At 40.2% G+C, this 17,500-nt stretch overlaps 1 protein-coding gene across 1 annotated transcript in view; it reads left to right on the top strand.

The window, feature by feature from the left end:
• LOC134457550 (calmodulin-regulated spectrin-associated protein 3) overlaps positions 1-17,500 on the top strand; it is a 74,753-nt gene that overhangs the window by 1,419 nt on the left and 55,834 nt on the right. The gene's annotated exons all lie outside the window — the stretch shown is intronic.

Genomic DNA, 17,500 nt, shown 5'->3' with positions numbered 1-17,500 from the left:
GGTTAGATGTGTCAGTGTCAGGTCAATGTTTTTATGTAATTCCAATGTGGTAGTAGTAGCAACATAGTCTACTGTACTAGCCTACTGTGTGGAATGGATGTTCAGCTTACACGCATGGTTTAAGTGACCCAATGTGCGTTTTCAGGGTTTGAAATTAAGATGATGGATTTCGGGGAGCAGGTGCAGTTTCTTTCTTTGTGCCAAAAAGTGTCCCGGTTGAAGGGGGGTGACGGCTCCTTGCACCATTATGATGACGTGATGAGGGCTGCCGTGTGCTCACCCAAACCTATGAAGAGCTCTCTCTCTCTCTCTCTCTCTCTCTCTCTCTCTCTCTCTCTCTCTCTCTCTCTCTCTCTCTCTCTCTCGCTCGCACACAGTCAGAAAGCCTATTGTTAAAGTCGCCCACGCCCACTACATGTAATTTTAATGCACCACCATAGCTGAGAAGAGAGAATTGATTAGAGCTATAGTAGTCACAAATTCATTCCGTTTCTTCAACCCCCACCCCTAAATCGTTCCCAGGACGTGCGCTCCGTTACGCGCAAAAAAGGGGGAACAATTGAGTCGCGGATATTGGCGTTCCGTAGAACTACCGCGTCCTCCACGTGGCTGGCTCGTGCTGAAGCTGATGAGAAAGCCACTCGTGCTGCGACATGCGGCAGTGTGTGTGTGTGTGTGTGTGTGTGTGTGTGTGTGTGTGTGTGTGTGTGTGTGTGTGTGTGTGTGTGTGTGTGTGTACATCTGTGTAGCCTGTGCGTGTGTGTGTGTGCGCGCGTGCGTTTGTCAGAGACTAGACCCGCAGTGGGACTGCTTTTGGAGGCGAAATGACAGCTGGTGTTTGTAGCTTTGACAAATCAGCCACCACAACGCTGCCACCAGTCCAGTCAAGTCCCCAATGTCTGTTCAGCTGCGCATCTCATTGATTAGGGAAGGGGGTAAAATGATGTTTAATCAGACATGATCAATAGGGGTGCCTGGGCTGCATGGGATGTCCAAGAACAGATGATGGAGTGAGTTGACTTGTGTCTGTCAATGTGATGTCTGTCTGTATTACATTTCATTGATATTCACATACAATGCAATCACACACCCACAGACGCGCACGCACGCAGACACACACACACACACGCACACGCACACACACACACACACTCTCTCTCTCTCTCTAAGTCTGTCCTCTGTAGGTCAGCAGCCATCAGCAGTGTGCGTGCCTGTTTTCATGCAGTGCAGTTTTTCAGGTCAAGAGAGAAGCGAGAGCTGACTTGGAGCTATGCACTCAATCGCCCTTCTCTCTCCTTCTTTTTTCTCCTCTGGTTCTCTGTCTCTCTCATGCCCCCCTCCCCTTTCCCTCCCATTTCCTCCTCCTTCTCTTGCTCTCTTTATCACTCTGCATTTTCTTCATCTGTACTTCATCATCTATCTAGTTACATAATGCAAAGCAGAGAGCAGCGCAGGGGACTGGGCCATGACCACACAGCCCCACATTCATCCATTTCTCATAGGCCATTGTATTTATTTTCAACATCGTTAACATTGCACTTAAAGGGACACTGTGTGAGATTTTTAGTTGTTCATTTCCAGAATTCATGCTGCCCATTCACTAATGTTACCTTTTTCATGAATACTTACCACCACCATCAAATTCTAGGTATTCATTATGACTAGAAAAATTGCACTTTTCATACATGAAAAGGGGGATCTTCTCCATGGTCCGCCATTTAGCTGCAAAAATGACGGTAATTGGACCACACTAGTTCATATTTGTTTATTACTTAGTAAACGTTCATGTAAAGATCAAATTTGGCAATAGGGAGCCTAGTTTCAATGAGCAGCATAGTTTCAGTACCTTTTGTGACCATTTCCTGCACATTGTCCGTTTAAATGATTATTTATTTATTCCTGTATTTCCTTTACCGGTACATTGCATTTAAATACACATCGATTTTTACAATTTTACGCCGTTTATTCCGTTTGACTTCCAAAAGAGGGTACACAAAGCGTGTGGAAAATAAAGAGTCTGCGGGGCAGGCATGGCCATGCTAGTGCAAGGTGGATTAAGATGCGTGGGGTTAGTTTCATTTTGTTTCTGGAGCAATGCAATGGAAGCTCTCCCAGAAGAGAAGAATCTCCTAAAGCTTCTACAAGGCTGAGAGGGATGACCCCATTCTTGTTATCGCGTCCCCAAAATGAACTGATGAACTGCCATACATGAATTGATAGGAATGTTGGAAGCCAAAGCTTTCAAAATGGTTGATTCTCAACGTGGCTAAGATATTTGTTTGCAATGCAAATGAAGCTCTCCCTGAACAGAAGAATCTTCACTTGCTTCTTCTAGGCTGATAGGGATGGCCCTGAATTAATTGATAGGAATATTGGAAGCCAAAGATTTCAAGGCCGAGAGGGATGACCCCATTCTTGTTATCACGTCCCCAAAACTAACTGATGAACTGCCATACATGAATTGATAGGAATGTTGGAAGCCAAAGCTTTCAAAATGGTTGATTCTCAACATGGCTAAGAGATTTGTTTGCGAGATACGTTTTGAACAGGTGGATGGATTTGCACCAAATCCTGTGACCCAATACTCTAGACTATAACGTACATGAATTGAGACCTCAAATGTTCAAGATTGCAGCAACTATATGTACGGTTCCGGAGGGATTTAGGGATATACCTCTCGCAGTTGGGGTGACTGCATGAGTCTGTGTATTTTTGCTAACTTTGACAAGGGGAGAGAGATGGGTAGGTTCTGGACATGACCCAGCTCGGACTCTAACCTGGGTCCCCATGCAAGCCCATATGTGGTAGGGGCTTATAATGCTGAACCACAGTGCTTCCAGCATACGTAGGTCTATTCGGTCACATTATATAATTTAATATTTATTGTTTGTTGTTGGTGCTTTAATTGGTTGTGGTGATGATGAGGGATGTCCTAGTGACCTATGGTTCCCATGGTAACGGTGGCAGATGGGTGGCTCGCTGATCCAGGTGGGGGGTTCAGTCACACTCCCCTGGTCAAGGTGGGGGGGTTCTGTCTCCATGGCAACTCTGACTCTGGCAGACGAGAGGGTGAGAGCAGAGGTCATGTCTGGTGGTATTTGGTCTTGCCACCCGCTGTGTGTGTGTGTGTGTGTGTGTGTGTGTGTGTGTGTGTGTGTGTGTGTGTGTGTGTGTGTGTGTGTGTGTGTGTGTGTGTGTGTGTGTGTGTGTGTGATTGTGTGTGTGAGAGAGAGAGAGAGAGAGAGAGAGAATATAAGATTCTGTGTATGTCTGCTTGTGTATGTATGTGTTTATGAATTCAGCTTATGTCTTTTGTTAGCCATGATGGCTACTGCCTAAAATAGCTTGCATGATATTTCTCTGGCCATTCCAGAGAGAGAGAGAGAGAGAGAGAGAGAGATAGAGAGATAGAGATAGAGAAAGAGAGAGCAAGAGAATTTGATTGTGTGTGTGTGTGCGTGCGTGCGTGCGTGCGTGCGTGCGTGCGTGCGCGCGTTTGTGCCTGTGCCTTTGCCTGTACCTGAGTGTGTGTGTGTGTGTGTGTGTGTGTGTGTGTGTGTGTGTGTGTGTGTGTGTGTGTGTGTGTGTGTGTGTGTGTGTGTGTGTGTGTGTGTGTGTGTGTGTTGTTGGCAACAGTGATGCTGTTGATTGAGTGCTGTTGCCCTGCTGTCCTGTGATAGCCTGTGCTACACTGCCTCTGTTTGTCTCTATATTACATTAGCATTATGGCTAACTGAATTACAGTAGCTCGCCACTCTCACACTCCTCCCAGCGCTCTCAGTCCTCTTAACCTCTCTCCCTCATTCACATCACTCTCTCCGTCTCCATCGCTCCATCTTTCTCTCTCTTGCTCTCTCTCTATCTCTGGCCAATGCTTACCTTGAAATAAGTGATTTAAGGTGTGTATGCATGGAGTGTGATTGTTGTGCGTGCGTGTGCGTGTGCGCGTGCGTGCGTGTGTGTGTACATGGTAAGTGTGCAAGATTATTTGTGTGTAGTGTGTCCGCATTGTATGTTTGCATTGTCAGTGTGTGTCTGTGGTTGTATATGCGTGGGAGGGACAGACAGACAGACAGACAGACAGACAGACAGAGAAGATAGTATTCTGCACACGTCTCTCTTCCTTATGGGGTAAAGTATTGTGAGTTAGGAAGACGGGCAGCAGTCATGCGACACCCATTAACCAATTAGGAGCTTCATGACGGGAATACTGTTCTGCACTTTAACCAATTAGGGGCTCCGTGACTGGAACAGCGTTATGCATTTTAACCAATCACAGGTGCTCCTCAGCTTAGTCCGCATAGAGATGATGCGTCCTATTATCCTAGCCCTATAGTCATGGAATTCAGAGTTGTGACTGACAACCGGAGTACAGGAAGTCGGTTGGTGACATGATTCATGCAGATTCAAATAATTCTAGGCAAACGACAACACAGAACAGGAAACAACAAGAAAGGATGATGTACAATGAATGAAAATGAATTACATTTACCCTTACTGCACTTTTGGTGTTCGATATTTTGGAACTGTGTCAATGATGATTTTTTAATTTATTTATTTGTAGTTTATTTGGCAGGGACAATGCAGTGCACATTGTTACAAACATGACATGGCAGAGCCATGACACAACTTGCAGATGTGAATACATGGAAGGTTTATAGCTAGATAGCTCATTTGCAACCTCAGTCCCTGATCAGGCTACCTACTCTAATAAAACATATAAATCATCTAAAAGTACAATTGTACCAGTGAGGTGCGGTCAACTTTATGGCTGGTGAGGCACTGACTTTTCCAATATCAGATTTTCAAATATATAATACTACAGCTACAGTTTTAGTAAATTTATCAAATAGGCCTACCGATAAGTTTCATATGCCATAGCTTTCTTAACATAAGTTAGGCCTACATAATAAAACATGCTGCATTTCCGTAGAGTAAATGCTACTAGATCTCTCACTCACACACACACACACACACACACACACACACACACACACACACACACACACACACACACACACACACACACACACACACACACACACACACACACACACACACACACACACACACACAGGATTCAAACAGTGGTTTCACATAAACCACACTGCACCATCACGGCAGAGGGAGAGGAGACGAGGAGAGAAGAGGAGAGGTGAGGAGAGAAGAGGAGAGGAGAGGAGGAGAGAAGAGGAGAGGAGAGGAGAGGAGAGGAGGGGAGAGGAGAGGAGGAGAGAAGAGGAGAGGAGAAGTGAGGAGAGGAGGGGAGATGGAGAGGAGAGGAGAAGAGAGAAGAGGAGAGGAGATGAGAAAAGAGAGGAGAGGAGAGGAGAGAGGAGAGGGGGGAGAGGAAAGGAAAGGAGAGGAGAGGAGATGATGAGAGGAGAGGAGAGGAGAGGAGAGGAGGAGAGAAGAGGAGAGGAGAGGAGAGGAGAGGAGAGAAGAGGAGATGAGAGGAGAAGTGAGGAGAGGAGAGGAGTGGAGGGGAGATGGAGAGGAGAAGAGAGAAGAGGAGAGGAGAGGAGATGAGAAAAGAGAGGAGAGGAGAGGAGAGGAGGAGAGAAGAGAGGAGAGGGGGGAGAGGAAAGGAGAGGGGAGGAGAGGAGGGGAGAGGAGAGGAGGAGAGAAGAGAGGAGGAGAAGAGAGAAGAGAGGAGGAGAAGAGAGAAGAGGAGAGGAGGGGAGTAGTGAAGAGTGTAAGCTCCTTCAAAGCCCACTGCTCTCACACACACAGGATTCAAACAGTGGTCTCACATAAACCACATCACGGCGGATGCTCAATGAAACACACACACACACACACACAGGATTCAAAACATGGTGTCATATAGACCGCTGAGCACCACGGCGAACAAACTGGTGTGATAACTTTAGTGATAAGCACCGGATTCTCGTGCAAATGTAGGCCTACATCTACTTGTACGAGGCTACGACATTTAAACAGAGATTACTACACAAGCTTCGATATGGTCACCAAATATTTTGGGACTGTCATTTATGTTATGCTACACTTTGGAATTAGATCAGAGTCTTGTAGTTACACGGGTATATTTGATTTACCTCAACGGTACCCTGTACTCAACTTTACAAACAGTTACAGGGCACATGAGAATCCTGTTCAGATCACAAAAGCTACCACCACACCAGACAGAATCACGGCGGATTCACTCTATCCCCACGGGTCTCACAAACACAGGCTTCACACACATAGGAAACACTGATCTTACCTTTAACTTGTACATCAGGTCCATGCGCCGCTCTTTTCCTTCACTTTGGAGTTGCGCATGCTAACGTTACTTTAGCCGGTGCTGTTCATCCAAAGCCACATCTATTCGAGACGCACCAAACGTCCAAAGCAATTTGGCATTGAATATGAATATGAGTAGCCGCGAGGATTTGTGTTTCGTGAGGCTCCTTTAGTCCTTAGTAAATTGTTAAGTCGTAAAATCCCATGCGAATGGTCTTCCACACATTCTCGCCGGTTGCAAACAAGACACAGGGGAAACAAAAAAATAGTTTCTGTTGTACCACTCACTTTGAAATGATCTGGTAGTTATAATCTTCTGATCGGTCATCTGCAGTAGCAAACCCTTCAGCTCTGTCGGTCCTCCATTCTTTATCACATATTTTCCCCTTGGAAATCCAACTTTGAGAATGCTCTTAGTGTCGTTATGAAATCCACTTGTAGCAGTCAAAGAGAACAAGCTAGCCAACAACACCGACTGACAGTATTGTGAACTTCAGATTCGCTATGACGTAACTGGCCAGCAATACTCTCAACTCCAGAAGGAGTCTGCGGCCAGGCTACTGCTGGCCTCACCGCTGTATCTTTCAGTGGGCGTTATGCCAAAGCGTTCAGAGTAAAGAAATGATAATCACACGTAGAAAATAGTAAAAAATTATCAGGAAATGAGGGCACACCATACATACTTCTATTAAGTGTATAAAAACGTTTAATACAATATTACCAGGTTGCATTCACAGAACGAGCAAAATGGCGCATGCGCTGAAGCTTGTTAACGAGGTATTGCGCAATCCGGGGGTGAGGCAAATTCAGAGTTGCCCCAAATTCGGCGTATTCGGAGGAATTTGACATGAAATGGGCAAATATTACTATTTTGGCCACAAAAATGATTGAGAACGAGTGAAGCAGTTTAAACACTACTCAAATGGTAGTTATGGTGCAGATGCTAGACAACAATAGCTGTTATTGTAACTATTATTCACATTTACTGCATCTCATCATAATCATCTGGAGCTGGTGAGGCCGTGCCTCCCCTGCCGTATTGGAGTGCACGTGCCTGAATTGTACAATACAGTATACAAGACAATAATAAGCCATCTTGAAACATGCTCCCTATAATATAAAAGCCTTGTGCATTGAGAAATACATTTGTGTCAAAGTCTCCATGAGCTGCCACCTTTGTGTAAAAATGGAGCACAGAGGTCAATGGGATTAACCTAACTCTACCCCAACTTCCATGGCTCTGTCTTTCCCCATAGTCACTCGCTCAGGACCCTGTTTCTCGAAAACTTTGTTAGCAACGATGCTTTCGAGAATTGCACTCCTGGTCTGCGCTATGTTGTTGTTGAGTAACTGTCGGCGATGAGCGATGTGGGTGAGAGCTGTCCAATCATTTCAAATCATAACTGAGTGCAAACGCCCCGCTTCCTGCAATCGCTTCAGAGCAAACAACTGCCAGACCATGAATACGAGATGAAATGGTAGTATTATGGGATGGTCAGGGCTATGCTATTAGAACACTACTATGACATCAAAGTTATAACAGGCCATGCCTTTACAGATTAGCGGGCCGGTAAGCTCTTGTTTCGTTCAAGCACCTATGTGTATCGCAGAGCCATTCAGATTCAGATCACGACTTGGTAATTACAATTTTAGCGACAGTAAGGGGCAAAACATACCAAGGCAGAACGGAACGGTCGCGGGGCGAACGCGGTCTTTCTGCTTAGTGTCGGCCGGCGTGTTTTTCTCTGCCTTTCACACTGACAGCGTCGGCGTGCGCGGTCAGTCCTGTTCAAAAAACCCCCACAGCTAAAGCTAGCTTACTACTTTGCCATTTATTTGAATGAGACACCGCCGGTCGGAGTTCTATTTTCCAAATGCAGCGCGGCACGGAGCCAGCTCCCGCGCTGCTGATGCCCGACTACCGCCGGTTGTCGTGTAAGGACAGATATGTTTCCATGTATTTTCACAGACGCCGGTAAAAATCGCGTCTGTCACGCGACGCTTTACCGCCCTGGTGTGTAAAAGCCCTAAGGTTATAATATAGGCTCCAAGTGGTTAATTGGCGGCCAGCCCTGATCGGCTGGACCCACACATGGAGCAGAATATCAAAACAGAGGGATGCACAGCCACGTGCTTGTGATGTGCAGACAAAATCACCACGCACTGCTCGACCTTGATTTTACTGAATGAAACAACACGTTTAGCTGCCAATTCTTCAGTGGACCCATGTGTGGTGATTCAGATCAGGATCTGTAAGCACAGCAAGATGTTTAGTTGAAGATCTCTTGCTTTAGTGCAGTTGTCCACCCTAGGCCTCCTCTAGAGAGTAATGGCCAGGTCATGCTTCGCTTCGGGCTCTGAGGAATATGGAACCACCAGGCTCCCAGAATAGAACAGCACCCTTTACCACTGTCCATATGCTCATGTACAATCATGTACACACTATACGGTACATGTGCATAATGACATTACTGTACATTAGATTACATTACACTTAGCTGGCGCTTTTATCCAAAGCGACTTACAGTTATTTTTTTAAGTACAGTGTATTGGTTACAGGAGCAGTGTGAGCTGAGCTGCCTTGCCTAAGATCGCTTCATCCATGTTGTGTGGTCCTCATTCTTAAAGTCCTTATCCATTGCAGACGTGTAAGAGCAATATGTACAAGCTAGGGATGCCACGGTACGTAGAGGGTGCCCATGGTGCGGTAGGGTTCATGTTTTTTTGGCCACGGATAGGCTACAGTTATGTAGCCTGGTCCTGAGCATCCCATGATACTACCATTTCATTTCGTATTCATGGTCTGGAGGTTGTGTGATCTGACACGATTGCAGGAAGCGAGAAGTTTGCACTCAGTTATGGTTTGAATTGATTGGACAGCTCTCACCCAATTGCCGACAGTTACTCAACAACAACATAGCGCAGACCAGAGCCATTGGCGCAGACGTTTACGTCATCGTCACAAGGGTCTTCCCCCTTTTGCCCCCACGTGGGGCACTTATTCGCTTATTGGCTGTTTTTTGGGGAGGGTTGGCCAGTCAGATCCATACCGGTCACATCGCTCCACAGAAAACCGGGGCCAGACTAGTAGTGGAGCCTAATCTTTGGCGGAAGTACGTAGGATGGCGCTCTAGGCTAACAGTTATGTTCCTGGATCAGTTTTTATGCTCTTTTTATTTGAATACAAGACACAAGATTTCATGTAAAAATTAAAGCAATGATTAAATCAGTCAGCTTCAGAACATTGATTTGGCTTATGAGGAGTTCTGGAAATTGTAATTGGTTGCAGGCTAAGGGAAATACTTCCTCTTGGTCCTAAGCAGTGTCATTCATGTCTTTTGTGATGATATCCATATCTGTTATACCCAGCAGGGTTCAGATCAAATCAGATGCGGAGTGTGTAATCTTGTACAAGCATGTGACGGCAAAGGCATCAACATTGTGTCTAGTCTGTAGTGTGGCTTGCACGTTTTGAGCTCATTCACAAAAAAATGAAAGTGTGTGTGGTATCCACATTAGTGTTACACGTTGAGAGAGTGTGACATCCACGTTGAGAGAGTGTGTGCGTGGCATTCGCAGTGCATCTGCAAAACCGCTGTGTGTGTGTGTGTGTGTGCGTGTGCGTGTGTGTGTGCGTGCGTGTGTGTGTGTCTGTCTGCCTGTCTGTCTGTCTGTGGAGAGAGGAGGGTTCACATTGATAATTTGTGGTGTTTGCATTGAGATGGTGTGTGTGTGTGTGTGTGTGTGTGTGTGTGTGTGTGTGTGTGTGTGTGTGTGTGTGTGTGTGTGTGTGTGTGTGTGTGTGTGTGTGTGGCATCCGCAGTGCATCTGCAAAACTGCACTACTGTACCATAGGCAGTACTGAGTCGCCTATCCCCAACACGGTTTTGCAGGAGTTAGCATTTGTGATGCACTGCTGGTGTGTTAAGGACTCCCAGAACAAAGAGGAGTGCAGAGAGACAGGCCGATAATCAAGTGGATGGAGAGACCGTGTGTGTCTGTGTCTGTGTGAAAGTGAGAATGTGTGTGTGTGTGTGTGTTCGTGTGCGTGCGCGCGTGTGTGTGTCTGTGTCTGTGTCTGTGTCTGTGTCTGTGTGTCTGTGCGCAGTGCACGCGTGTGCCTGCCTGCCTGCCTACGTGAGAGAGATTGAGAGAGAGACAGAGAGAGAGAGAGAGAGAACGGCAAAAAGAAAGAGAAGAAGAAAGGCAGCGAAATATTGATGTTGTCCAAAGAGAATCATTTGATTGTGGGTGTGTTTTCAGGTGTGCATGTGCATGGGAAAGCTGAGCTGAGAGAATCAACTGTAATGTAATGAAAATGATCTTCATGATAGTGTTTTACTGTAGCCTATATAATAAAAAGGTGTTCTGGGACTGAGATATGTGAGAGAAATAGAGACAGAGAAGAAAAGAGATAGAAAGAAGATACGAGCTATGGAGAACAGATATATGAGAGAGAGAGAGAGAGAGAGAGAGAGAGAGAGAGAGAGGGTGAGGTTGTTTGGTATGCTGCTGTTGTATTGCTGTTTCATTCCGGGTCTTTCAGAGTCATACTCCCAAGTAAAAAAAAAGTGTACTTAATATATACTTAATAAGTACGTTTTATTGTATTTAAAGTGTACTTCAAAAGTGTGTATTTAAAGAATGTTATTTTGGGACAACTTATAGTATACTTAAATGTACTTGAAATATAATTAAGTAGAGCTTAAACACATTTTAAGTTGACTTTTTTGTACTAAAATTAAACTTTGTATAAGTGTACTTAATATACTAAAAATATATTTAACTTTAAGTACATTATAAGTATACTAACCAAGTCACTTTAAAATGTGTTTAATGTTTACTTTAGCATGCGGATAAGTGCATTTTAAGTACATTAGAAATCTATTTTAACGTCATGAGAAAGTACTTTATAGTATACTGCAGAAGTACATACTTAAGTTGTGTTATTTTGGGACAACTTATAGTATACTTAAATACACTTGAAATATAATTAAGTAGAGCTTAATCACATTTTAAGTTGACTTTTTTGTACTAAAATCAAACTTTGTACAAGTGTACTTAGTATACTAAAAACATACTTAATTTTAAGTACATTATAAGTATACTAACCAAATCACTTTAAAATGTGTTTAATGTGAACTTTAGCATGTGGATAAGTGCATTTTAAGTACATTAGAAATCTATTTTAAACGTCATGAGAAAGTACTTTATAGTATACTGCAGAAGTACATACTTAAGTTGTGTTATTTTGGGACAACTTATAGTATACTTAAATACACTTGAAATATAATTAAGTAGAGCTTAATCACATTTTAAGTTGACTTTTTTGTACTAAAATCAAACTTTGTACAAGTGTACTTAATATACTAAAAATATATTTAACTTTAAGTACATTATAAGTATACTAACCAAGTCACTTTAAAATGTGTTTAATGTGAACTTTAGCATGCGGATAAGCACATTTTAAGTACATTAGAAATCTATTTCAATGTCATGAGAAAGTACTTTATAGTATACTGCAGAAGTACATACTTAAGTTGTGTTATTTTGGGACAACTTATAGTATACTTAAATACACTTGAAATATAATTAAGTAGAGCTTAATCACATTTTAAGTTGACTTTTTTTGTACTAAAATCAAACTTTGTACAAGTGTACTTAATATACTAGAAACATACTTACTTTAAGTACATTTCAAATATATTCACAAAAATCGCTTTAAGTACATTTTAAGTGTATTGACTCTAAATGTATTTTAAGTATACTACAAGTAGATTTTACTTTAAGCACATTTCAAATATATTTATTTTAAGTACACTTTAAATATATTTCAAAAGTATATGAAAAAAACATTAATGTAATCCCCAGTTACTCATTTCCATTGTACATTGTCTTGTTCACAACCATCAGCCATTCACATGAACCTTCCTTTCACCTTCACTTCAGACATCAACCACTGCCTCAACCAGGATTCGAACCCACAATTCACTGAACCACAGACCTGCACTCTAACCACTAGACCACAACTACCTGTTCTTTGACAGGCACAATTACATTCTTGAAGTAATAGTCTTGAGTAGTACACTTTAAGTATACTTTTATATACTTAATTATAATACTTAGAAATCATTGGTAGTGGTATGCTTTTATCGAATTAAAGACACTTTTACATGTTTAATTTGTGCACCAAAAAGTACACTTAAAGTGCACTTAATACACTAATAACACAACTTAAGTACAGACTTCAGTATTGTGCTTAAAAGTTTAATAGGTAAGGCCTTACATGCCTTTTTAAGATCTGTTTGTGCTCTTCAATATGGTGTTTTTACCATGAAAATACATTAACAAAATGGAAGGTGGAAGGTTATTTAATGTTACAAAGCATAATGAATAAATAAGCCTAGGTTAAAATACACTAAAATGATGGTTTAAAAAAGTACCCAGGTGAAAAAAGTGTACTTAATATACTTAATAAGTATGTATTTTTGTATTTAAAATATACTTCAAAAGTGTGTATTTAAAGAATGTTATTTTGGGACAACTTATAGTATACTTAAATACACTTGAAATATAATTAAGTAGAGCTTTAACACATTTTAAGTTGACTTTTTGGTACTAAAAATCAAACTTTGTACAAGTGTACTTAATATACTAAAATCATACTTAACTTTAAGTACGTTTCAAATATTCTTTCTAATACCAAACTTTAGCACATTACTTTTAAAATACAAATACACTTAAAATACACTTAAAATATACTACACTAACAGTATGTTTTCAAATACAACACTTAAGCACATTACTTTAAAAATACAAATACACTTAAAATACACTTGAAGTGGTTCAAGACAACAAGAAAAATAACATAAAATCTTTATAAGTGAGTACATTTCATTAAAGACAATTAATATTAGTGTCAAAAAGGCAATATAGTAAGTATGCAAAAAAATATGCATATTTGTAAAGGTCGTAAAATAAAGTTTAGGTATATATAACTGATAATGTATATTTTCTAACACTATGTTTGAGTACATTTTTTAAGAACAAAGTTTAATACATTAAACTAGCAGTACATTTTCTAATACCATACATTACTATAATGGTGTACTGTGTATGATTTTTTGTAGTTTATTTCCAAAATTCATGCTGGAAAAAGGGGAGTCATTCATCATCATCATAAATTGAGGTTCTTGTCCATGTTCCAGATATAGACATTTTTTGCTAGGAAAATGACTGTACTTTGGCCAGTAATTAGTTTATTTATTTTGTAAATATAGTTACAATACATTTAAATACACAACACTAATAGTGTATTTTCTAAAAACAATCTTTAGCACATTACTTTAAAAATACAAATGTACTTAAAATACATTTAAATACAGTACACTAATAGTGTATTTTATAACACTACAGTTTAACACATTACTTTTAAAATATAAATGTACTTAAAATAGACTTAAAATATAATATACTAATAGTATATTTAACAATACCACACTTAAGCACATTACTTTAAAAATGCAAATGTATTTACAATACATTTAAATACAATACACTAATAGTGTATTTTTTAATAAAACACTTTAGCACATTACTTTTAAAATACAAATGTACTTAAAATAGACTTTAAATAGAATATACTAATAGTATATTTAACAATACCACACTTTAGCACATTACTTTAAAAATACAAATGTATTTACAATACATTTAAATACAATACACTAATAGTGTATTTTATAATACTACACTTTAACACATTACTTTTAAAATACAAATGTACTTAAAATAGACTTAAAATTGAATATACTAAAAGTATATTTAACAGTACCACACTTAAGCACATTACTTTAAAAATACAAATGTACTTACAATACATTTAAATACAATACACTAATAGTGTATTTTATAATACTACATTTAAGTACATAACTTTTAAAATACAAAGATACTTAAAATACACTTAAAATATAATACACTAATAGTATACTTTATAATGCTACACTTTAGCACATTACTTTTAAAATACAAATGTACTTAAAATACATTTAAATAGAATATACTAATAGTATATTTAACAATACCACACTTTAGCACATTACTTTAAAAATACAAATGTATTTACAATACATTTAAATACAATACACTAATAGTGTATTTTATAATACTACACGCTAACACATTACTTTTAAAATACAAATGTACTTTAAATAGACTTAAAATTGAATATACTACTAGTATAATTAACAATACCACACTTAAGCCCATTACTTTTAAAATACAAATGTACTTAAAATATATTTAAATACAATACAATAATAGTGTATTTCATAACACTACACTTAAGTACATGACTTTTAAAATACAATTGTACTAACAATACATTTAAATACAATACACTAATAGTGTATTTTATAATACTACACTTAAGTACATAACTTTTAAAATACAAAGATACTTAAAATACACTTAAAATATAATACACTAACAGTATACTGTATAATGCTACACTTTAGCACATTACTTTTAAAATACAAATATACTTGAAATACATTTAAAATATAATACACTAATAGTATATTTGACAATACTACACTTAGCACATTAATTTTAAAATACAAATATACTTAAAATACATTTAAAGTACAATACACTAACAGTATATTTGATAAAACTATATTTAAGTACATAACTTTAATAATACAAATTATTTTAAAATATATTTAAAATACACTTAACTATAAGTATATTTTTAAATACCATACTTAAGTACTGTACTTGATAAGTAGAGTGTACTTAAAATATACTTTCAGAAAATTAAATATATTTAAAGTACACTTAGTACTTAAGTACACAATTTTTTGACCTGGGCTAGCTCTCACTACAGTAGGTCATATATCTGGGAGAGAGAGAGAGAGAGAGAGAGAGAGAGAGAGAGAGAGAGAGAGAGAGAGAGAGAGAGAGAGAGAGAGAGAGAGAGAGAGAGAGAGAGAGATAGGATGGGACATTAATTTATTGGATTATTCCTGCTGTGTTGAGCTGCTGCACTGGTTGGAATGTGGGTTGCCGTGGGAAACCATAGTGGTGGGGACGGGGACGGGGACATTGTGTAGTCATTCCCTCCTTCTCTCTCCCTCTGTCGCTCTCTCTTTCTCTCCCTCTCTCAGTCTGTCTCTGCCCTCCTCTCTCTTCTCCTGTCTCCTCGCCCTCTGTCACATCGCCTGTCTCTCTCCCTGCCCTGTCCTACGCTCCTGTCTGTCTGTCTGTCTGTCTGTCTGTCTGTCTATCTGTCTGTCTGTCTGTCTTTTTTCCCTCTTTCTCTCTCTCTCTCTCTCTGTGTTAGCAGGTCAGGAGTGTGTGACGTCTCAGCGGCCCAGACTCATACAACACACACACACACACACACACACACACACACACACACACACACACACACACACACACACACACACACACACACACACACCCTACTCAGTCAGGTTCAAAGAGCTCAATTTCATTTTGAAGATATAAGTAATTGACCTGGACAATCGCCAAATCCCACAAACACACACTCGCGTGCCTGCGCTCACACACACACACACACACATGCACACGCGTGCACACACATATTGAGGGAGAGGAGGATAATAAAATACACACTCTCCTTGGGATTTCTCTTATTACACATACAGCTGAGTGTACTGGAGGTGTGTGTGTGTGTGTGTGTGTGTGTGTGTGTGTGTGTATGTGTGTGTGTGTGTGTGTGTGTGTGTGTGTGTGTGTGTGTCTGTGTGTGTGTGTGTGTGTGTGTGTGTGTGTGTGTGTGTGTGTGTGTGTGTGTGTGTGTGTGTGTGTGTTAGAGACCGACCGATCGATCGGCCGGCCGATTTAATCGGCCGATTTTTGCTATTTTTTAATTAATCGGCATCGGCCGATTTTCTCATTTGGTTGCGCCGATTTTAAGGTCGAGGTCACGTGCTTAAAATTAATGAAAAACGAACGAAATAACAGTCGAGTGGCTCCCCCAGCTGTGATCCTGTCCCCTAGTTCACTTCAGGGAGCCGTTCAAAAGAACCGGCTCCTCTATCAGGCACACCTCTCTATCAGGCACATCAGCGGGCAGCTACTCGGAGCCCCAACGCTGGTGGTAACCAGTGTGAAGTTTAGCTCTAAAAATACAATAGTAAGTTAAAATCTAAGCGAAATGTTAACAAAAAATCATGCATTTCTGACATGTGATTGACTTTCACCCCATGTCTATTTGTTTTCAACGGCAACGGAGTTGAAATCAAAGTTGCTAGTGGTGTGTGACCACGATGCCTTTTACTGAAGGACTATCCCTGAAATTGAGAAGCATGGATTTTATCTATTAAATCGCCATTGCAACTTTCTGGAGTTGTTGGGAGTCTTTTGAAAATATACTTGAATCTGTGATTATGTCAAACCCAATATTGTAGATGAACTAGTTTGCAAAATGTGTTGTGCATGGGAGCCCAGATCTGTTCACGCCGAGTTCAGGATGACAGGCTGGGAACTAAAGCATGATGCTAAGATATTTTTCAAGTTTCAGTCGGGGCCGAGGTAGTTTGGGTACTGTTTTATCACCTTGTTAATAAAACAAAATGTAATCGGCGCTTTGGTAGTAATCATATTATGTCATTCATTGTTATGTTATCGCCGTCCGTCACCAAATAACAGGAGCCAGTTACGGCAACAGCTGCTTATAAACACTCCAAACTGAATAGCGGTTAGCGTTAGCGATTGCTTAGCACTTTTATTTGTGACTTTAACCCACAGTTGGAATAGTATCATGCTGTACTGTAAGCACATTTCGATAAGTGACATTATTATTTGATGGCTTTGTGAATCCATCCTGTAAAATTGCCTCTTTAAAGGCTGTAGCAAGTTAGCTAAACATGCTAGGTTACGACAGAACTTGCTCATTTAAACTGAGGGAGGCACAGAGAGGAGAGCTGCCTTTGTTTACATCGCTGCCTGCGTGCATGTGAGATAGAGGCACTTGATCTGATTGGATCAGCACGAGTTTCACATTGACCCATGAAGTGCCGGGGAACAGCAAGTAGTGGTGGCTATAATACGAATTAAATACAAATTAAACAGCTTATAAACATGCATTGATTGATTTTAGGCAACAATAAAATAAGATAATGAATAACAATTAATATAAGCTTAATTATTAACCATGTACATGCGGATAATTTATACACTGACACAATAATATTTATGCAATTTGTGTTACCTTTTCTTA

This window comes from Engraulis encrasicolus, chromosome 1 (assembly GCF_034702125.1).
Source record: "Engraulis encrasicolus isolate BLACKSEA-1 chromosome 1, IST_EnEncr_1.0, whole genome shotgun sequence".
NCBI lineage: Eukaryota > Metazoa > Chordata > Actinopteri > Clupeiformes > Engraulidae > Engraulis > Engraulis encrasicolus.
Note: the sequence above shows the minus strand (reverse complement) of the source record. Positions and strands in the feature narration are given on the sequence as shown.